This window comes from Argentina anserina, unplaced genomic scaffold (assembly GCF_933775445.1).
Source record: "Argentina anserina unplaced genomic scaffold, drPotAnse1.1, whole genome shotgun sequence".
Taxonomy (NCBI): domain Eukaryota; kingdom Viridiplantae; phylum Streptophyta; class Magnoliopsida; order Rosales; family Rosaceae; genus Argentina; species Argentina anserina.
The window spans coordinates 1-25097 of NW_026089433.1; positions in this window are offsets into that span (position 1 = coordinate 1).

A 25097-nucleotide genomic window follows, 5' to 3' on the forward strand; every position below is an offset into this window, starting at 1 on the left:
ATACGCAAACGATGTAAAGATACTCAGTTTGAAAGAAACACACTCCCACACTTGCAAAACTCTCAAATACAATAGAAACTCGCATCAGAAGCCTTACAGAAAGATACTCAAACGAGAAATGAAAAGATACACAATTGGAATAGTAAAGATACGCAAACGATGTAAAGATACACAATTGGAATAGTAAAGATACGCAAACGATGTAAAGATACTCAATTGGAATAGTAAAGATACGCAAACGATGTAAAGATACTCAGTTTGAAAGAAACACACTCCCACACTTGCAAAACTCTCAAATTCAATAGAAACTCGCATCAGAAAGCCTTACAGAAAGATACTCAAACGAGAAATGAAAAGATACACAATTGGAATAGTAAAGATACGCAAACGATGTAAAGATACTCAGTTTGAAAGAAACACACTCCCACACTTGCAAAACTCTCAAATTCAATAGAAACTCGCATCAGAAAGCCTTACAGAAAGATACTCAAACGAGAAATGAAAAGATACACAATTGGAATAGTAAAGATACGCAAACTATGTAAAGATACTCAGTTTGAAAGAAACACACTCCGACACTTGCAAAACTCTCAAATACAATAGAAACTCGCATCAGAAGCCCTACAGAAAGATACTCAAACGAGAAATGAAAAGATACACAATTGGAATAGTAAAGATAAGCAAACGATGTAAAGATACACAATTGGAATAGTAAAGATACGCAAACGATGTAAAGATACACAATTGGAATAGTAAACATACGCAAACGATGTAAAGATACTCAATTGGAATACTAAAGATACGCAAACGATGTAAAGATACTCTGTTTGAAAGAAACACACTCCCACACTTGCAAAACTCTCAAATTCAATAGAAACTCGCATCAGAAGCCCTACAGAAAGATACTCAAACGAGAAAGGAAAAGATACACAATTGGAATAGTAAAGATACGCAAACGATGTAAAGATACTCAATTGGAATAGTAAAGATACGCAAACGATGTAAAGATACTCAGTTTGAAAGAAACACACTCCCACACTTGCAAAACTCTCAAATTCAATAGAAACTCGCATCAGAAAGCCTTACAGAAAGATACTCAAACGAGAAATGAAAAGATACACAATTGGAATAGTAAAGATACGCAAACGATGTAAAGATACACAATTGGAATAGTAAACATACGCAAACGATGTAAAGATACTCAATTGGAATAGTAAAGATACGCAAACGATGTAAAGATACTCAGTTCGAAAGAAACACACTCCCACACTTGCAAAACTCTCAAATTCAATAGAAACTCGCATCAGAAAGCCTTATAGAAAGATACTCAAACGAGAAATGAAAAGATACACAATTGGAGTAGAAAAGATACGCAAACGATGTAAAGATACACAATTGGAATAGTAAAGATACGCAAACGATGTAAAGATACTCAGTTTGAAAGAAACACACTCCCACACTTGCAAAACTCTCAAATTCAATAGAAACTCGCATCAGAAAGCCTTACAGAAAGATACTCAAACGAGAAATGAAAAGATACACAATTGGAATAGTAAAGATACGCAAACGATGTAAAGATACTCAGTTTGAAAGAAACACACTCCCACACTTGCAAAACTCTCAAATACAATAGAAACTCGCATCAGAAGCCCTACAGAAAGATACTCAAACGAGAAATGAAAAGATACACAATTGGAATAGTAAAGATACGCAAACGATGTAAAGATACACAATTGGAATAATAAAGATACGCAAACGATGTAAAGATACACAATTGGAATAGTAAAGATACGCAAACGATGTAAAGATACACAATTGGAATAGTAAACATACGCAAACGATGTAAAGATACACAATTGGAATAGTAAACATACGCAAACGATGTAAAGATACTCAGTTTGAAAGAAACACACTCCCACACTTGCAAAACTCTCAAATACAATAGAAACTCGCATCAGAAGCCTTACAGAAAGATACTCAAACGAGAAATGAAAAGATACACAATTGGAATAGTAAAGATACGCAAACGATGTAAAGATACACAATTGGAATAGTAAAGATACGCAAACGATGTAAAGATACACAATTGGAATAGTAAACATACGCAAACGATGTAAAGATACTCAATTGGAATAGTAAAGATACGCAAACGATGTAAAGATACTCAGTTTGAAAGAAACACACTCCCACACTTGCAAAACTCTCAAATTCAATAGAAACTCGCATCAGAAGCCCTACAGAAAGATACTCAAACGAGAAATGAAAAGATACACAATTGGAATAGTAAAGATACGCAAACGATGTAAAGATACACAATTGGAATAGTAAACATACGCAAACGATGTAAAGATACTCAGTTTGAAAGAAACACACTCCCACACTAGTAAAACTCTCAAATTCAATAGAAACTCGCATCAGAAAGCCTTACAAAAAGATACTCAAACGAGAAATGAAAAGATACACAATTGGAATAGTAAAGATACGCAAACGATGTAAAGATACTCAGTTTGAAAGAAACACACTCCCACACTTGCAAAACTCTCAAATTCAATAGAAACTCGCATCAGAAAGCCTTACAGAAAGATACTCAAACGAGAAATGAAAAGATACACAATTGGAATAGTAAAGATACGCAAACGATGTAAAGATACACAATTGGAATACTAAAGATACGCAAACGATGTAAAGATACACAATTGGAATAGTAAACATACGCAAACGATGTAAAGATAATTGGAATAGTAAAGATACGCAAACGATGTAAAGATACTCAGTTTGAAAGAAACACACTCCCACACTTGTAAAACTCTCAAATACAATAGAAACTCGCATCAGAAGCCCTACAGAAAGATACTCAAACGAGAAATGAAAAGATACACAATTGGAATAGTAAAGATACGCAAACGATGTAAAGATACTCAATTGGAATAGTAAAGATACGCAAACGATGTAAAGATACTCAGTTTGAAAGAAACACACTCCCACACTTGCAAAACTCTCAAATTCAATAGAAACTCGCATCAGAAAGCCTTACAGAAAGATACTCAAACGAGAAATGAAAAGATACACAATTGGAATAGTAAAGATACGCAAACGATGTAAAGATACTCAGTTTGAAAGAAACACACTCCCACACTTGCAAAACTCTCAAATTCAATAGAAACTCGCATCAGAAAGCCTTACAGAAAGATACTCAAACGAGAAATGAAAAGATACACAATTGGAATAGTAAAGATACGCAAACTATGTAAAGATACTTAGTTTGAAAGAAACACACTCCCACACTTGCAAAACTCTCAAATACAATAGAAACTCGCATCAGAAGCCCTACAGAAAGATACTCAAACGAGAAATGAAAAGATACACAATTGGAATAGTAAAGATACGCAAACGATGTAAAGATACACAATTGGAATAGTAAAGATACGCAAACGATTTAAAGATACACAATTGGAATAGTAAACATACGCAAACGATGTAAAGATACTCAATTGGAATAGTAAAGATACGCAAACGATGTAAAGATACTCAGTTCGAAAGAAACACACTCCCACACTTGCAAAACTCTCAAATTCAATAGAAACTCGCATCAGAAAGCCTTATAGAAAGATACTCAAACGAGAAATGAAAAGATACACAATTGGAGTAGAAAAGTTACGCAAACGATGTAAAGATACACAATTGGAATAGTAAAGATACGCAAACGATGTAAAGATACTCAGTTTGAAAGAAACACACTCCCACACTTGCAAAACTCTCAAATTCAATAGAAACTCGCATCAGAAAGCCTTACAGAAAGATACTCAAACGAGAAATGAAAAGATACACAATTGGAATAGTAAAGATACGCAAACGATGTAAAGATACTCAGTTTGAAAGAAACACACTCCCACACTTGCAAAACTCTCAAATACAATAGAAACTCGCATCAGAAGCCCTACAGAAAGATACTCAAACGAGAAATGAAAAGATACACAATTGGAATAGTAAAGATACGCAAACGATGTAAAGATACACAATTGGAATAATAAAGATACGCAAACGATGTAAAGATACACAATTGGAATAGTAAAGATACGCAAACGATGTAAAGATACACAATTGGAATAGTAAAGATACGCAAACGATTTAAAGATACACAATTGGAATAGTAAACATACGCAAACGATGTAAAGATACTCAGTTTGAAAGAAACACACTCCCACACTTGCAAAACTCTCAAATTCAATAGAAACTCGCATCAGAAGCCCTACAGAAAGATACTCAAACGAGAAATGAAAAGATACACAATTGGAATAGTAAAGATACGCAAACGATGTAAAGATACTCAATTGGAATAGTAAAGATACGCAAACGATGTAAAGATACTTAGTTTGAAAGAAACACACTCCCACACTTGCAAAACTCTCAAATAAAATAGAAACTCGCATCAGAAGCCCTACAGAAAGATACTCAAACGAGAAATGAAAAGATACACAATTGGAATAGTAAAGATACGCAAACGATGTAAAGATACACAATTGGAATAGTAAAGATACGCAAACGATTTAAAGATACACAATTGGAATAGTAAACATACGCAAACGATGTAAAGATACTCAATTGGAATAGTAAAGATACGCAAACGATGTAAAGATACTCAGTTCGAAAGAAACACACTCCCACACTTGCAAAACTCTCAAATTCAATAGAAACTCGCATCAGAAAGCCTTATAGAAAGATACTCAAACGAGAAATGAAAAGATACACAATTGGAGTAGAAAAGTTACGCAAACGATGTAAAGATACACAATTGGAATAGTAAAGATACGCAAACGATGTAAAGATACTCAGTTTGAAAGAAACACACTCCCACACTTGCAAAACACTCAAATTCAATAGAAACTCGCATCAGAAAGCCTTACAGAAAGATACTCAAACGAGAAATGAAAAGATACACAATTGGAATAGTAAAGATACGCAAACGATGTAAAGATACTCAGTTTGAAAGAAACACACTCCCACACTTGCAAAACTCTCAAATACAATAGAAACTCGCATCAGAAGCCCTACAGAAAGATACTCAAACGAGAAATGAAAAGATACACAATTGGAATAGTAAAGATACGCAAACGATGTAAAGATACACAATTGGAATAATAAAGATACGCAAACGATGTAAAGATACACAATTGGAATAGTAAAGATACGCAAACGATGTAAAGATACACAATTGGAATAGTAAAGATACGCAAACGATTTAAAGATACACAATTGGAATAGTAAACATACGCAAACGATGTAAAGATACTCAGTTTGAAAGAAACACACTCCCACACTAGTAAAACTCTCAAATTCAATAGAAACTCGCATCAGAAAGCCTTACAGAAAGATACTCAAACGAGAAATGAAAAGATACACAATTGGAATAGTAAAGATACGCAAACGATGTAAAGATACTCAGTTTGAAAGAAACACACTCCCACACTTGTAAAACTCTCAAATACAATAGAAACTCGCATCAGAAGCCCTACAGAAAGATACTCAAACGAGAAATGAAAAGATACACAATTGGAATAGTAAAGATACGCAAACGATGTAAAGATACACAATTGGAATAGTAAACATACGCAAACGATGTAAAGATACTCAATTGGAATAGTAAAGATACGCAAACGATGTAAAGATACTCAGTTTGAAAGAAACACACTCCCACACTTGCAAAACTCTCAAATTCAATAGAAACTCGCATCAGAAGCCCTACAGAAAGATACTCAAACGAGAAATGAAAAGATACACAATTGGAATAGTAAAGATACGCAAACGATGTAAAGATACACAATTGGAATAGTAAACATACGCAAACGATGTAAAGATACTCAGTTTGAAAGAAACACACTCCCACACTAGTAAAACTCTCAAATTCAATAGAAACTCGCATCAGAAAGCCTTACAGAAAGATACTCAAACGAGAAATGAAAAGATACACAATTGGAATAGTAAAGATACGCAAACGATGTAAAGATACTGAGTTTGAAAGAAACACACTCCCACACTTGCAAAACTCTCAAATAAAATAGAAACTCGCATCAGAAGCCCTACAGAAAGATACTCAAACGAGAAATGAAAAGATACACAATTGGAATAGTAAAGATACGCAAACGATGTAAAGATACACAATTGGAATAGTAAAGATACGCAAACGATTTAAAGATACACAATTGGAATAGTAAACATACGCAAACGATGTAAAGATACTCAATTGGAATAGTAAAGATACGCAAACGATGTAAAGATACTCAGTTCGAAAGAAACACACTCCCACACTTGCAAAACTCTCAAATTCAATAGAAACTCGCATCAGAAAGCCTTATAGAAAGATACTCAAACGAGAAATGAAAAGATACACAATTGGAGTAGAAAAGTTACGCAAACGATGTAAAGATACACAATTGGAATAGTAAAGATACGCAAACGATGTAAAGATACTCAGTTTGAAAGAAACACACTCCCACACTTGCAAAACACTCAAATTCAATAGAAACTCGCATCAGAAAGCCTTACAGAAAGATACTCAAACGAGAAATGAAAAGATACACAATTGGAATAGTAAAGATACGCAAACGATGTAAAGATACTCAGTTTGAAAGAAACACACTCCCACACTTGCAAAACTCTCAAATACAATAGAAACTCGCATCAGAAGCCCTACAGAAAGATACTCAAACGAGAAATGAAAAGATACACAATTGGAATAGTAAAGATACGCAAACGATGTAAAGATACACAATTGGAATAGTAAAGATACGCAAACGATGTAAAGATACACAATTGGAATAGTAAAGATACGCAAACGATGTAAAGATACACAATTGGAATAGTAAAGATACGCAAACGATTTAAAGATACACAATTGGAATAGTAAACATACGCAAACGATGTAAAGATACTCAGTTTGAAAGAAACACACTCCCACACTAGTAAAACTCTCAAATTCAATAGAAACTCGCATCAGAAAGCCTTACAGAAAGATACTCAAACGAGAAATGAAAAGATACACAATTGGAATAGTAAAGATACGCAAACGATGTAAAGATACTCAGTTTGAAAGAAACACACTCCCACACTTGTAAAACTCTCAAATACAATAGAAACTCGCATCAGAAGCCCTACAGAAAGATACTCAAACGAGAAATGAAAAGATACACAATTGGAATAGTAAAGATACGCAAACGATGTAAAGATACACAATTGGAATAGTAAACATACGCAAACGATGTAAAGATACTCAATTGGAATAGTAAAGATACGCAAACGATGTAAAGATACTCAGTTTGAAAGAAACACACTCCCACACTTGCAAAACTCTCAAATTCAATAGAAACTCGCATCAGAAGCCCTACAGAAAGATACTCAAACGAGAAATGAAAAGATACACAATTGGAATAGTAAAGATACGCAAACGATGTAAAGATACACAATTGGAATAGTAAACATACGCAAACGATGTAAAGATACTCAGTTTGAAAGAAACACACTCCCACACTAGTAAAACTCTCAAATTCAATAGAAACTCGCATCAGAAAGCCTTACAGAAAGATACTCAAACGAGAAATGAAAAGATACACAATTGGAATAGTAAAGATACGCAAACGATGTAAAGATACTGAGTTTGAAAGAAACACACTCCCACACTTGCAAAACTCTCAAATTCAATAGAAACTCGCATCAGAAAGCCTTACAGAAAGATACTCAAACGAGAAATGAAAAGATACACAATTGGAATAGTAAAGATACGCAAACGATGTAAAGATACACAATTGGAATAGTAAAGATACGCAAACGATGTAAAGATACACAATTGGAATAGTAAACATACGCAAACGATGTAAAGATACACAATTGGAATAGTAAACATACGCAAACGATGTAAAGATACTCAGTTTGAAAGAAACACACTCCCACACTTGCAAAACTCTCAAATACAATAGAAACTCGCATCAGAAGCCTTACAGAAAGATACTCAAAGGAGAAATGAAAAGATACACAATTGGAATAGTAAAGATACGCAAACGATGTAAAGATACACAATTGGAATAGTAAAGATACGCAAACGATGTAAAGATACACAATTGGAATAGTAAACATACGCAAACGATGTAAAGATACTCAATTGGAATAGTAAAGATACGCAAACGATGTAAAGATACTCAGTTTGAAAGAAACACACTCCCACACTTGCAAAACTCTCAAATTCAATAGAAACTCGCATCAGAAGCCCTACAGAAAGATACTCAAACGAGAAATGAAAAGATACACAATTGGAATAGTAAAGATACGCAAACGATGTAAAGATACTCAATTGGAATAGTAAAGATACGCAAACGATGTAAAGATACTCAGTTTGAAAGAAACACACTCCCACACTTGCAAAACTCTCAAATTCAATAGAAACTCGCATCAGAAAGCCTTACAGAAAGATACTCAAACGAGAAATGAAAAGATACACAATTGGAATAGTAAAGATACGCAAACGATGTAAAGATACTCAGTTTGAAAGAAACACACTCCCACACTTGCAAAACTCTCAAATTCAATAGAAACTCGCATCAGAAAGCCTTACAGAAAGATACTCAAACGAGAAATGAAAAGATACACAATTGGAATAGTAAAGATACGCAAACTATGTAAAGATACTCAGTTTGAAAGACACACACTCCTACACTTGCAAAACTCTCAAATACAATAGAAACTCGCATCAGAAGCCCTACAGAAAGATACTCAAACGAGAAATGAAAAGATACACAATTGGAATAGTAAAGATAAGCAAACGATGTAAAGATACACAATTGGAATAGTAAAGATACGCAAACGATGTAAAGATACACAATTGGAATAGTAAACATACGCAAACGATGTAAAGATACTCAATTGGAATACTAAAGTTACGCAAACGATGTAAAGATACTCAGTTTGAAAGAAACACACTCCCACACTTGCAAAACTCTCAAATTCAATAAAAACTCGCATCAAAAATCCTTACAGAAAGATACTCAAACGAGAAATGAAAAGATACACAATTGGAATAGTAAAGATACGCAAACGATGTAAAGATACACAATTGGAATAGTAAACATACGCAAACGATGTAAAGATACACAATTGGAATAGTAAACATACGCAAACGATGTAAAGATACTCAGTTTGAAAGAAACACACTCCCACACTAGTAAAACTCTCAAATTCAATAGAAACTCGCATCAGAAAGCCTTACAGAAAGATACTCAAACGAGAAATGAAAAGATACACAATTGGAATAGTAAAGATACGCAAACGATGTAAAGATACTGAGTTTGAAAGAAACACACTCCCACACTTACAAAACTCTCAAATAAAATAGAAACTCGCATCAGAAGCCCTACAGAAAGATACTCAAACGAGAAATGAAAAGATACACAATTGGAATAGTAAAGATACGCAAACGATGTAAAGATACACAATTGGAATAGTAAAGATACGCAAACGATTTAAAGATACACAATTGGAATAGTAAACATACGCAAACGATGTAAAGATACTCAATTGGAATAGTAAAGATACGCAAACGATGTAAAGATACTCAGTTCGAAAGAAACACACTCCCACACTTTCAAAACTCTCAAATTCAATAGAAACTCGCATCAGAAAGCCTTATAGAAAGATACTCAAACGAGAAATGAAAAGATACACAATTGGAGTAGAAAAGTTACGCAAACGATGTAAAGATACACAATTGGAATAGTAAAGATACGCAAACGATGTAAAGATACTCAGTTTGAAAGAAACACACTCCCACACTTGCAAAACACTCAAATTCAATAGAAACTCGCATCAGAAAGCCTTACAGAAAGATACTCAAACGAGAAATGAAAAGATACACAATTGGAATAGTAAAGATACGCAAACGATGTAAAGATACTCAGTTTGAAAGAAACACACTCCCACACTTGCAAAACTCTCAAATACAATAGAAACTCGCATCAGAAGCCCTACAGAAAGATACTCAAACGAGAAATGAAAAGATACACAATTGGAATAGTAAAGATACGCAAACGATGTAAAGATACACAATTGGAATAATAAAGATACGCAAACGATGTAAAGATACACAATTGGAATAGTAAAGATACGCAAACGATGTAAAGATACACAATTGGAATAGTAAAGATACGCAAACGATTTAAAGATACACAATTGGAATAGTAAACATACGCAAACGATGTAAAGATACTCAGTTTGAAAGAAACACACTCCCACACTAGTAAAACTCTCAAATTCAATAGAAACTCGCATCAGAAAGCCTTACAGAAAGATACTCAAACGAGAAATGAAAAGATACACAATTGGAATAGTAAAGATACGCAAACGATGTAAAGATACTCAGTTTGAAAGAAACACACTCCCACACTTGTAAAACTCTCAAATACAATAGAAACTCGCATCAGAAGCCCTACAGAAAGATACTCAAACGAGAAATGAAAAGATACACAATTGGAATAGTAAAGATACGCAAACGATGTAAAGATACACAATTGGAATAGTAAACATACGCAAACGATGTAAAGATACTCAATTGGAATAGTAAAGATACGCAAACGATGTAAAGATACTCAGTTTGAAAGAAACACACTCCCACACTTGCAAAACTCTCAAATTCAATAGAAACTCGCATCAGAAGCCCTACAGAAAGATACTCAAACGAGAAATGAAAAGATACACAATTGGAATAGTAAAGATACGCAAACGATGTAAAGATACACAATTGGAATAGTAAACATACGCAAACGATGTAAAGATACTCAGTTTGAAAGAAACACACTCCCACACTAGTAAAACTCTCAAATTCAATAGAAACTCGCATCAGAAAGCCTTACAGAAAGATACTCAAACGAGAAATGAAAAGATACACAATTGGAATAGTAAAGATACGCAAACGATGTAAAGATACTGAGTTTGAAAGAAACACACTCCCACACTTGCAAAACTCTCAAATTCAATAGAAACTCGCATCAGAAAGCCTTACAGAAAGATACTCAAACGAGAAATGAAAAGATACACAATTGGAATAGTAAAGATACGCAAACGATGTAAAGATACACAATTGGAATAGTAAAGATACGCAAACGATGTAAAGATACACAATTGGAATAGTAAACATACGCAAACGATGTAAAGATACACAATTGGAATAGTAAACATACGCAAACGATGTAAAGATACTCAGTTTGAAAGAAACACACTCCCACACTTGCAAAACTCTCAAATACAATAGAAACTCGCATCAGAAGCCTTACAGAAAGATACTCAAAGGAGAAATGAAAAGATACACAATTGGAATAGTAAAGATACGCAAACGATGTAAAGATACACAATTGGAATAGTAAAGATACGCAAACGATGTAAAGATACACAATTGGAATAGTAAACATACGCAAACGATGTAAAGATACTCAATTGGAATAGTAAAGATACGCAAACGATGTAAAGATACTCAGTTTGAAAGAAACACACTCCCACACTTGCAAAACTCTCAAATTCAATAGAAACTCGCATCAGAAGCCCTACAGAAAGATACTCAAACGAGAAATGAAAAGATACACAATTGGAATAGTAAAGATACGCAAACGATGTAAAGATACTCAATTGGAATAGTAAAGATACGCAAACGATGTAAAGATACTCAGTTTGAAAGAAACACACTCCCACACTTGCAAAACTCTCAAATTCAATAGAAACTCGCATCAGAAAGCCTTACAGAAAGATACTCAAACGAGAAATGAAAAGATACACAATTGGAATAGTAAAGATACGCAAACGATGTAAAGATACTCAGTTTGAAAGAAACACACTCCCACACTTGCAAAACTCTCAAATTCAATAGAAACTCGCATCAGAAAGCCTTACAGAAAGATACTCAAACGAGAAATGAAAAGATACACAATTGGAATAGTAAAGATACGCAAACTATGTAAAGATACTCAGTTTGAAAGACACACACTCCTACCCTTGCAAAACTCTCAAATACAATAGAAACTCGCATCAGAAGCCCTACAGAAAGATACTCAAACGAGAAATGAAAAGATACACAATTGGAATAGTAAAGATAAGCAAACGATGTAAAGATACACAATTGGAATAGTAAAGATACGCAAACGATGTAAAGATACACAATTGGAATAGTAAACATACGCAAACGATGTAAAGATACTCAATTGGAATACTAAAGTTACGCAAACGATGTAAAGATACTCAGTTTGAAAGAAACACACTCCCACACTTGCAAAACTCTCAAATTCAATAAAAACTCGCATCAAAAATCCTTACAGAAAGATACTCAAACGAGAAATGAAAAGATACACAATTGGAATAGTAAAGATACGCAAACGATGTAAAGATACACAATTGGAATAGTAAACATACGCAAACGATGTAAAGATACACAATTGGAATAGTAAACATACGCAAACGATGTAAAGATACTCAGTTTGAAAGAAACACACTCCCACACTAGTAAAACTCTCAAATTCAATAGAAACTCGCATCAGAAAGCCTTACAGAAAGATACTCAAACGAGAAATGAAAAGATACACAATTGGAATAGTAAAGATACGCAAACGATGTAAAGATACTCAGTTTGAAAGAAACACACTCCCACACTTGCAAAACTCTCAAATACAATAGAAACTCGCATCAGAAGCCTTACAGAAAGATACTCAAACGAGAAATGAAAAGATACTCAATTGGAATTGTAAAGATACGCAAACGATGTGAAGATACTCAGTTTGAAAGAAACACACTCCCACACTTGCAAAACTCTCAAATTCAATAGAAACTCGCATCAGAAAGCCTTATAGAAAGATACTCAAACGAGAAATGAAAAGATACACAATTGGAGTAGAAAAGATACGCAAACGATGTAAAGATACACAATTGGAATAGTAAAGATACGCAAACGATGTAAAGATACTCAGTTTGAAAGAAACACACTCCCACACTTGCAAAACTCTCAAATTCAATAGAAACTCGCATCAGAAAGCCTTACAGAAAGATACTCAAACGAGAAATGAAAAGATACACAATTGGAATAGTAAAGATACGCAAACTATGTAAAGATACACAATTGGAATAGTAAAGATACGCAAACGATGTAAAGATACACAATTGGAATAGTAAAGATACGCAAACGATGTAAAGATACACAATTGGAATAGTAAAGATACGCAAACGATGTAAAGATACTCAGTTTGAAAGAAACACACTCCCACACTTGCAAAACTCTCAAATACTATAGAAACTCGCATCAGAAGCCCTACAGAAAGATACTCAAATGAGAAATGAAAAGATACACAATTGGAATAGTAAAGATACGCAAACGATGTAAAGATACTCAATTGGAATGGTAAAGATACGCAAACGATGTAAAGATACTCAGTTTGAAAGAAACACACTCCCACACTTGCAAAACTCTCAAATTCAATAGAAACTCGCATCAGAAAGCCTTACAGAAAGGTACTCAAACGAGAAATGAAAAGATACACAATTGGAATAGTAAAGATACGCAAACGATGTAAAGATACTCAGTTTGAAAGAAACACACTCCCACACTTGCAAAACTCTCAAATTCAATAGAAACTCGCATCAGAAAGCCTTACAGAAAGATACTCAAACGAGAAATGAAAAGATACACAATTGGAATAGTAAAGATACGCAAACGATGTAAAGATACACAGTTTGAAAGAAACACACTCCCACACTTGCAAAACTCTCAAATTCAATAGAAACTCGCATCAGAAAGCCTTACAGAAAGATACTCAAACGAGAAGTGAAAAGATACACAATTGGAATAGTAAAGATACGCAAACTATGTAAAGATACACAATTGGAATAGTAAAGATACGCAAACGATTTAAAGATACACAATTGGAATAGTAAAAATAGGCAAACGATGTAAAGATACTCAGTTTGAAAGAAACACACTCCCACACTTGCAAAACTCTCAAATTCAATAGAAACTCGCATCCGAAAGCTTTTCAGAAAGATACTCAAACGAGAAATGAAAAGATACACAATTGGAATAGTAAAGATACGCAAACGATGTAAAGATACACAATTGGAATAGTAAAGATAAGCAAACGATGTAAAGTTACTCAGTTTGAAAGAAACACACTCCCACACTTACAAAACTCTCAAATACAATAGAAACTCGCATCAGAAGCCTTACAGAAAGATACTCAAACGAGAAATGAAAAGATACACAATTGGAATAGTAAAGATACGCAAACGATGTAAAGATACTCAGTTTGAAAGAAACACACTCCCACACTTGGAAAACTCTCAAATACAATAGAAACTCGCATCAGAAGCCTTATAGAAAGATACTCAAACGAGAAATGAAAAGATACACAATTGGAATAGTAAAGATACGCAAACGATGTAAAGATACACAATTGGAATAGTAAAGATACGCAAACGATGTAAAGATACTCAGTTTGAAAGAAACACACTCCCACACTTGCAAAACTCTCAAATTCAATAGAAACTCGCATCAGAAAGCCTTACAGAAAGATACTCAAACGAGAAATGAAAAGATACACAATTGGAATAGTAAAGATACGCAAACGATGTAAAGATACTCAGTTTGAAAGAAACACACTCCCACACTTGCAAAATTCTCAAATACAATAGAAACTCGCATCAGAAGCCCTACAGAAAGATACTCAAACGAGAAATGAAAAGATACACAATTGGAATAGTAAAGATACGCAAACGATGTAAAGATACACAATTGGAATAGTAAAGATACGCAAACGATGTAAAGATACACAATTGGAATAGTAAACATACGCAAACGATGTAAAGATACTCAATTGGAATAGTAAAGATACGCAAACGATGTAAAGATACACAATTGGAATAGTAAAGATACGCAAATGATGTAAAGATACACAATTGGAATAGTAAACATACGCAAACGATGTAAAGATACTCAATTGGAATAGTAAAGATACGCAAACGATGTAAAGATACTCAGTTTGAAAGAAACACACTCCCACACTTGCAAAACTCTCAAATACAATAGAAACTCGCATCAGAAAGCCTTATAGAAAGATACTCAAACGAGAAATGAAAAGATACACAATTGGAGTAGAAAAGATACGCAAACGATGTAAAGATACACAATTGGAATAGTAAAGATACGCAAACGATGTAAAGATACTCAGTTTGAAAGAAACACACTCCCACACTTGCAAAACTCTCAAATTCAATAGAAACTCGCATCAGAAAGCCTTACAGAAAGATACTCAAACGAGAAATGAAAAGATACACAATTGGAATAGTAAAGATACGCAAACTATGTAAAGATACACAATTGGAATAGTAAAGATACGCAAACGATGTAAAGATACACAATTGGAATAGTAAACATACGCAAACGATGTAAAGATACACAATTGGAATAGTAAAGATACGCAAACGATGTAAAGATACTCAGTTTGAAAGAAACACACTCCCACACTTGCAAAACTCTCAAATACTATAGAAACTCGCATCAGAAGCCCTACAGAAAGATACTCAAATGAGAAATGAAAAGATACACAATTGGAATAGTAAAGATACGCAAACGATGTAAAGATACTCAATTGGAATGGTAAAGATACGCAAACGATGTAAAGATACTCAGTTTGAAAGAAACACACTCCCACACTTGCAAAACTCTCAAATTCAATAGAAACTCGCATCAGAAAGCCTTACAGAAAGGTACTCAAACGAGAAATGAAAAGATACACAATTGGAATAGTAAAGATACGCAAACGATGTAAAGATACTCAGTTTGAAAGAAACACACTCCCACACTTGCAAAACTCTCAAATTCAATAGAAACTCGCATCAGAAAGCCTTACAGAAAGATACTCAAACGAGAAATGAAAAGATACACAATTGGAATAGTAAAGATACGCAAACGATGTAAAGATACACAGTTTGAAAGAAACACACTCCCACACTTGCAAAACTCTCAAATTCAATAGAAACTCGCATCAGAAAGCCTTACAGAAAGGTACTCAAACGAGAAGTGAAAAGATACACAATTGGAATAGTAAAGATACGCAAACTATGTAAAGATACACAATTGGAATAGTAAAGATACGCAAACGATTTAAAGATACACAATTGGAATAGTAAAAATAGGCAAACGATGTAAAGATACTCAGTTTGAAAGAAACACACTCCCACACTTGCAAAACTCTCAAATTCAATAGAAACTCGCATCCGAAAGCTTTTCAGAAAGATACTCAAACGAGAAATGAAAAGATACACAATTGGAATAGTAAAGATACGCAAACGATGTAAAGATACACAATTGGAATAGTAAAGATAAGCAAACGATGTAAAGTTACTCAGTTTGAAAGAAACACACTCCCACACTTACAAAACTCTCAAATACAATAGAAACTCGCATCAGAAGCCTTACAGAAAGATACTCAAACGAGAAATGAAAAGATACACAATTGGAATAGTAAAGATACGCAAACGATGTAAAGATACTCAGTTTGAAAGAAACACACTCCCACACTTGGAAAACTCTCAAATACAATAGAAACTCGCATCAGAAGCCTTATAGAAAGATACTCAAACGAGAAATGAAAAGATACACAATTGGAATAGTAAAGATACGCAAACGATGTAAAGATACACAATTGGAATAGTAAAGATACGCAAACGATGTAAAGATACTCAGTTTGAAAGAAACACACTCCCACACTTGCAAAACTCTCAAATTCAATAGAAACTCGCATCAGAAAGCCTTACAGAAAGATACTCAAACGAGAAATGAAAAGATACACAATTGGAATAGTAAAGATACGCAAACGATGTAAAGATACTCAGTTTGAAAGAAACACACTCCCACACTTGCAAAATTCTCAAATACAATAGAAACTCGCATCAGAAGCCCTACAGAAAGATACTCAAACGAGAAATGAAAAGATACACAATTGGAATAGTAAAGATACGCAAACGATGTAAAGATACTCAATTGGAATAGTAAAGATACGCAAACGATGTAAAGATACACAATTGGAATAGTAAAGATACGCAAACGATGTAAAGATACACAATTGGAATAGTAAAGATACGCAAACGATGTAAAGATACACAATTGGAATAGTAAAGATACGCAAATGATGTAAAGATACACAATTGGAATAGTAAACATACGCAAACGATGTAAAGATACTCAATTGGAATAGTAAAGATACGCAAACGATGTAAAGATACTCAGTTTGAAAGAAACACACTCCCACACTTGCAAAACTCTCAAATTCAATAGAAACTCGCATCAGAAAGCCTTACAGAAAGATACTCAAACGAGAAATGAAAAGATACACAATTGGAATAGTAAAGATACGCAAACGATGTAAAGATACTCAGTTTGAAAGAAACACACTCCCACACTTGCAAAACTCTCAAATACAATAGAAACTCGCATCAGAAGCCCTACAGAAAGATACTCAAACGAGAAATGAAAAGATACACAATTGGAATAGTAAAGATACGCAAACGATGTAAAGATACTCAATTGGAATAGTAAAGATACGCAAACGATGTAAAGATACTCAGTTTGAAAGAAACACACTCCCACACTTGCAAAACTCTCAAATTCAATAGAAACTCGCATCAGAAAGCCTTACAGAAAGATACTCAAACGAGAAATGAAAAGATACACAATTGGAATAGTAAAGATACGCAAACGATGTAAAGATACTCAGTTTGAAAGAAACACACTCCCACACTTGCAAAACTCTCAATTACATTAGAAACTCGCATCAGAAAGCCTTACAGAAAGATACTCAAACGAGAAATGAAAAGATACTCAATTTTAATAGTAAAGATACGCAAACGATGTAAAGATACACAATTGGAATAGTAAAGATACGCAAACGATGTAAAGATACACAATTGGAATAGTAAAGATACGGAAACGATGTAAAGATACACAATTGGGATAGTAAAGATACGCAAACGATGTAAAGATACTCAGTTTGAAAGAAACACACTCCCACACTTGCAAAACTCTCAAATTCAATAGAAACTCGCATCAGAAAGCCTTACAGAAAGATACTCAAACGAGAAATGAAAAGATACACAATTGGAATAATAAAGATACGCAAACGATGTAAAGATACTCAGTTTGAAAGAAACACACTCCCACACTTGCAAAACTCTCAAATACAATAGAAACTCGCATCAGAAGCCCTACAGAAAGATACTCAAACGAGAAATGAAAAGATACACAATTGGAATAGTAAAGATACGCAAACGATGTAAAGATACTCAATTGGAATAGTAAAGATACGCAAACGATGTAAAGATACTCAGTTTGAAAGAAACACACTCCCACACTTGCAAAACTCTCAAATTCAATAGAAACTCGCATCAGAAAGCCTTACAGAAAGATACTCAAACGAGAAATGAAAAGATACACAATTGGAATAGTAAAGATACGCAAACGATGTAAAGATACTCAGTTTGAAAGAAACACACTCCCACACTTGCAAAACTCTCAAATTCAATAGAAACTCGCATCAGAAAGCCTTACAGAAAGATACTCAAACGAGAAATGAAAAGATACACAATTGGAATAGTAAAGATACGCAAACGATGTAAAGATACACAGTTTGAAAGAAACACACTCCCACACTTGCAAAACTCTCAAATTCAATAGAAACTCGCATCAGAAAGCCTTACAGAAAGATACTCAAACGAGAAGTGAAAAGATACACAATTGGAATAGTAAAGATACGCAAACTATGTAAAGATACACAATTGGAATAGTAAAGATACGCAAACGATTTAAAGATACACAATTGGAATAGTAAAAATAGGCAAACGATGTAAAGATACTCAGTTTGAAAGAAACACACTCCCACACTTGCAAAACTCTCAAATTCAATAGAAACTCGCATCCGAAAGCTTTTCAAAAAGATACTCAAACGAGAAATGAAAAGATACACAATTGGAATAGTAAAGATACGCAAACGATGTAAAGATACACAATTGGAATAGTAAAGATAAGCAAACGATGTAAAGTTACTCAGTTTGAAAGAAACACACTCCCACACTTACAAAACTCTCAAATACAATAGAAACTCGCATCAGAAGCCTTACAGAAAGATACTCAAACGAGAAATGAAAAGATACACAATTGGAATAGTAAAGATACGCAAACGATGTAAAGATACTCAGTTTGAAAGAAACACACTCCCACACTTGGAAAACTCTCAAATACAATAGAAACTCGCATCAGAAGCCTTATAGAAAGATACTCAAACGAGAAATGAAAAGATACACAATTGGAATAGTAAAGATACGCAAACGATGTAAAGATACACAATTGGAATAGTAAAGATACGCAAACGATGTAAAGATACTCAGTTTGAAAGAAACACACTCCCACACTTGCAAAACTCTCAAATTCAATAGAAACTCGCATCAGAAAGCCTTACAGAAAGATACTCAAACGAGAAATGAAAAGATACACAATTGGAATAGTAAAGATACGCAAACGATGTAAAGATACTCAGTTTGAAAGAAACACACTCCCACACTTGCAAAATTCTCAAATACAATAGAAACTCGCATCAGAAGCCCTACAGAAAGATACTCAAACGAGAAATGAAAAGATACACAATTGGAATAGTAAAGATACGCAAACGATGTAAAGATACACAATTGGAATAGTAAAGATACGCAAACGATGTAAAGATACACAATTGGAATAGTAAACATACGCAAACGATGTAAAGATACTCAATTGGAATAGTAAAGATACGCAAACGATGTAAAGATACACAATTGGAATAGTAAAGATACGCAAACGATGTAAAGATACACAATTGGAATAGTAAACATACGCAAACGATGTAAAGATACTCAATTGGAATAGTAAAGATACGCAAACGATGTAAAGATACTCAGTTTGAAAGAAACACACTCCCACACTTGCAAAACTCTCAAATTCAATAGAAACTCGCATCAGAAAGCCTTACAGAAAGATACTCAAACGAGAAATGAAAAGATACACAATTGGAATAGTAAAGATACGCAAACGATGTAAAGATACTCAGTTTGAAAGAAACACACTCCCACACTTGCAAAACTCTCAAATACAATAGAAACTCGCATCAGAAGCCCTACAGAAAGATACTCAAACGAGAAATGAAAAGATACACAATTGGAATAGTAAAGATACGCAAACGATGTAAAGATACTCAATTGGAATAGTAAAGATACGCAAACGATGTAAAGATACTCAGTTTGAAAGAAACACACTCCCACACTTGCAAAACTCTCAAATTCAATAGAAACTCGCATCAGAAAGCCTTACAGAAAGATACTCAAACGAGAAATGAAAAGATACACAATTGGAATAGTAAAGATACGCAAACGATGTAAAGATACTCAGTTTGAAAGAAACACACTCCCACACTTGCAAAACTCTCAATTACATTAGAAACTCGCATCAGAAAGCCTTACAGAAAGATACTCAAACGAGAAATGAAAAGATACTCAATTTTAATAGTAAAGATACGCAAACGATGTAAAGATACACAATTGGAATAGTAAAGATACGCAAACGATGTAAAGATACACAATTGGAATAGTAAAGATACGGAAACGATGTAAAGATACACAATTGGGATAGTAAAGATACGCAAACGATGTAAAGATACTCAGTTTGAAAGAAACACACTCCCACACTTGCAAAACTCTCAAATTCAATAGAAACTCGCATCAGAAAGCCTTACAGAAAGATACTCAAACGAGAAATGAAAAGATACACAATTGGAATAATAAAGATACGCAAACGATGTAAAGATACTCAGTTTGAAAGAAACACACTCCCACACTTGCAAAACTCTCAAATACAATAGAAACTCGCATCAGAAGCCCTACAGAAAGATACTCAAACGAGAAATGAAAAGATACACAATTGGAATAGTAAAGATACGCAAACGATGTAAAGATACTCAATTGGAATAGTAAAGATACGCAAACGATGTAAAGATACTCAGTTTGAAAGAAACACACTCCCACACTTGCAAAACTCTCAAATTCAATAGAAACTCGCATCAGAAAGCCTTACAGAAAGATACTCAAACGAGAAATGAAAAGATACACAATTGGAATAGTAAAGATACGCAAACGATGTAAAGATACTCAGTTTGAAAGAAACACACTCCCACACTTGCAAAACTCTCAAATTCAATAGAAACTCGCATCAGAAAGCCTTACAGAAAGATACTCAAACGAGAAATGAAAAGATACACAATTGGAATAGTAAAGATACGCAAACGATGTAAAGATACACAATTGGAATAATAAAGATACGCAAACGATGTAAAGATACACAATTGGAATAGTAAAGATACGCAAACGATGTAAAGATACACAATTGGAATAGTAAACATACGCAAACGATGTAAAGATACTCAGTTTGAAAGAAACACACTCCCACACTTGCAAAACTCTCAAATACAATAGAAACTCGCATCAGAAGCCTTACAGAAAGATACTCAAACGAGAAATGAAAAGATACACAATTGGAATAGTAAAGATACGCAAACGATGTAAAGATACACAATTGGAATAGTAAAGATACGCAAACGATTTAAAGATACACAATTGGAATAGTAAACATACGCAAACGATGTAAAGATACTCAATTGGAATAGTAAAGATACGCAAACGATGTAAAGATACTCAGTTTGAAAGAAACACACTCCCACACTTGCAAAACTCTCAAATTCAATAGAAACTCGCATCAGAAGCCCTACAGAAAGATACTCAAACGAGAAATGAAAAGATACACAATTGGAATAGTAAAGATACGCAAACGATGTAAAGATACACAATTGGAATAGTAAACATACGCAAACGATGTAAAGATACTCAGTTTGAAAGAAACACACTCCCACACTAGTAAAACTCTCAAATTCAATAGAAACTCGCATCAGAAAGCCTTACAGAAAGATACTCAAACGAGAAATGAAAAGATACACAATTGGAATAGTAAAGATACGCAAACGATGTAAAGATACTGAGTTTGAAAGAAACACACTCCCACACTTGCAAAACTCTCAAATTCAATAGAAACTCGCATCAGAAAGCCTTACAGAAAGATACTCAAACGAGAAATGAAAAGATACACAATTGGAATAGTAAAGATACGCAAACGATGTAAAGATACACAATTGGAATAGTAAACATACGCAAACGATGTAAAGATACACAATTGGAATAGTAAACATACGCAAACGATGTAAAGATACTCAGTTTGAAAGAAACACACTCCCACACTTGCAAAACTCTCAAATACAATAGAAACTCGCATCAGAAGCCTTACAGAAAGATACTCAAACGAGAAATGAAAAGATACACAATTGGAATAGTAAAGATACGCAAACGATGTAAAGATACACAATTGGAATAGTAAAGATACGCAAACGATGTAAAGATACACAATTGGAATAGTAAAGATACGCAAACGATTTAAAGATACACAATTGGAATAGTAAACATACGCAAACGATGTAAAGATACTCAATTGGAATAGTAAAGATACGCAAACGATGTAAAGATACTCAGTTCGAAAGAAACACACTCCCACACTTGCAAAACTCTCAAATTCAATAGAAACTCGCATCAGAAAGCCTTATAGAAAGATACTCAAACGAGAAATGAAAAGATACACAATTGGAGTACAAAAGTTACGCAAACGATGTAAAGATACACAATTGGAATAGTAAAGATACGCAAACGATGTAAAGATACTCAGTTTGAAAGAAACACACTCCCACACTTGCAAAACTCTCAAATACAATAGAAACTCGCATCAGAAGCCCTACAGAAAGATACTCAAACGAGAAATGAAAAGATACACAATTGGAATAGTAAAGATACGCAAACGATGTAAAGATACTCAATTGGAATAGTAAAGATACGCAAACGATGTAAAGATACTCAGTTTGAAAGAAACACACTCCCACACTTGCAAAACTCTCAAATTCAATAGAAACTCGCATCAGAAAGCCTTACAGAAAGATACTCAAACGAGAAATGAAAAGATACACAATTGGAATAGTAAAGATACGCAAACGATGTAAAGATACACAGTTTGAAAGAAACACACTCCCACACTTGCAAAACTCTCAAATTCAATAGAAACTCGCATCAGAAGCCCTACAGAAAGATACTCAAACGAGAAATGAAAAGATACACAATTGGAATAGTAAAGATACGCAAACGATGTAAAGATACACAATTGGAATAATAAAGATACGCAAACGATGTAAAGATACACAATTGGAATAGTAAAGATACGCAAACGATGTAAAGATACACAATTGGAATAGTAAAGATACGCAAACGATTTAAAGATACACAATTGGAATAGTAAACATACGCAAACGATGTAAAGATACTCAGTTTGAAAGAAACACACTCCCACACTAGTAAAACTCTCAAATTCAATAGAAACTCGCATCAGAAAGCCTTACAGAAAGATACTCAAACGAGAAATGAAAAGATACACAATTGGAATAGTAAAGATACGCAAACGATGTAAAGATACTCAGTTTGAAAGAAACACACTCCCACACTTGTAAAACTCTCAAATACAATAGAAACTCGCATCAGAAGCCCTACAGAAAGATACTCAAACGAGAAATGAAAAGATACACAATTGGAATAGTAAAGATACGCAAACGATGTAAAGATACACAATTGGAATAGTAAACATACGCAAACGATGTAAAGATACTCAATTGGAATAGTAAAGATACGCAAACGATGTAAAGATACTCAGTTTGAAAGAAACACACTCCCACACTTGCAAAACTCTCAAATTCAATAGAAACTCGCATCAGAAGCCCTACAGAAAGATACTCAAACGAGAAATGAAAAGATACACAATTGGAATAGTAAAGATACGCAAACGATGTAAAGATACACAATTGGAATAGTAAACATACGCAAACGATGTAAAGATACTCAGTTTGAAAGAAACACACTCCCACACTAGTAAAACTCTCAAATTCAATAGAAACTCGCATCAGAAAGCCTTACAGAAAGATACTCAAACGAGAAATGAAAAGATACACAATTGGAATAGTAAAGATACGCAAACGATGTAAAGATACTGAGTTTGAAAGAAACACACTCCCACACTTGCAAAACTCTCAAATTCAATAGAAACTCGCATCAGAAAGCCTTTCAGAAAGATACTCAAACGAGAAATGAAAAGATACACAATTGGAATAGTAAAGATACGCAAACGATGTAAAGATACACAATTGGAATAGTAAAGATACGCAAACGATGTAAAGATACACAATTGGAATAGTAAACATACGCAAACGATGTAAAGATACACAATTGGAATAGTAAACATACGCAAACGATGTAAAGATACTCAGTTTGAAAGAAACACACTCCCACACTTGCAAAACTCTCAAATACAATAGAAACTCGCATCAGAAGCCTTACAGAAAGATACTCAAACGAGAAATGAAAAGATACACAATTGGAATAGTAAAGATACGCAAACGATGTAAAGATACACAATTGGAATAGTAAAGATACGCAAACGATGTAAAGATACACAATTGGAATAGTAAACATACGCAAACGATGTAAAGATACTCAATTGGAATAGTAAAGATACGCAAACGATGTAAAGATACTCAGTTTGAAAGAAACACACTCCCACACTTGCAAAACTCTCAAATTCAATAGAAACTCGCATCAGAAAGCCTTACAGAAAGATACTCAAACGAGAAATGAAAAGATACACAATTGGAATAGTAAAGATACGCAAACGATGTAAAGATACTCAGTTTGAAAGAAACACACTCCCACACTTGCAAAACTCTCAAATTCAATAGAAACTCGCATCAGAAAGCCTTACAGAAAGATACTCAAACGAGAAATGAAAAGATACACAATTGGAATAGTAAAGATACGCAAACGATGTAAAGATACACAATTGGAATAGTAAAGATACGCAAACGATGTAAAGA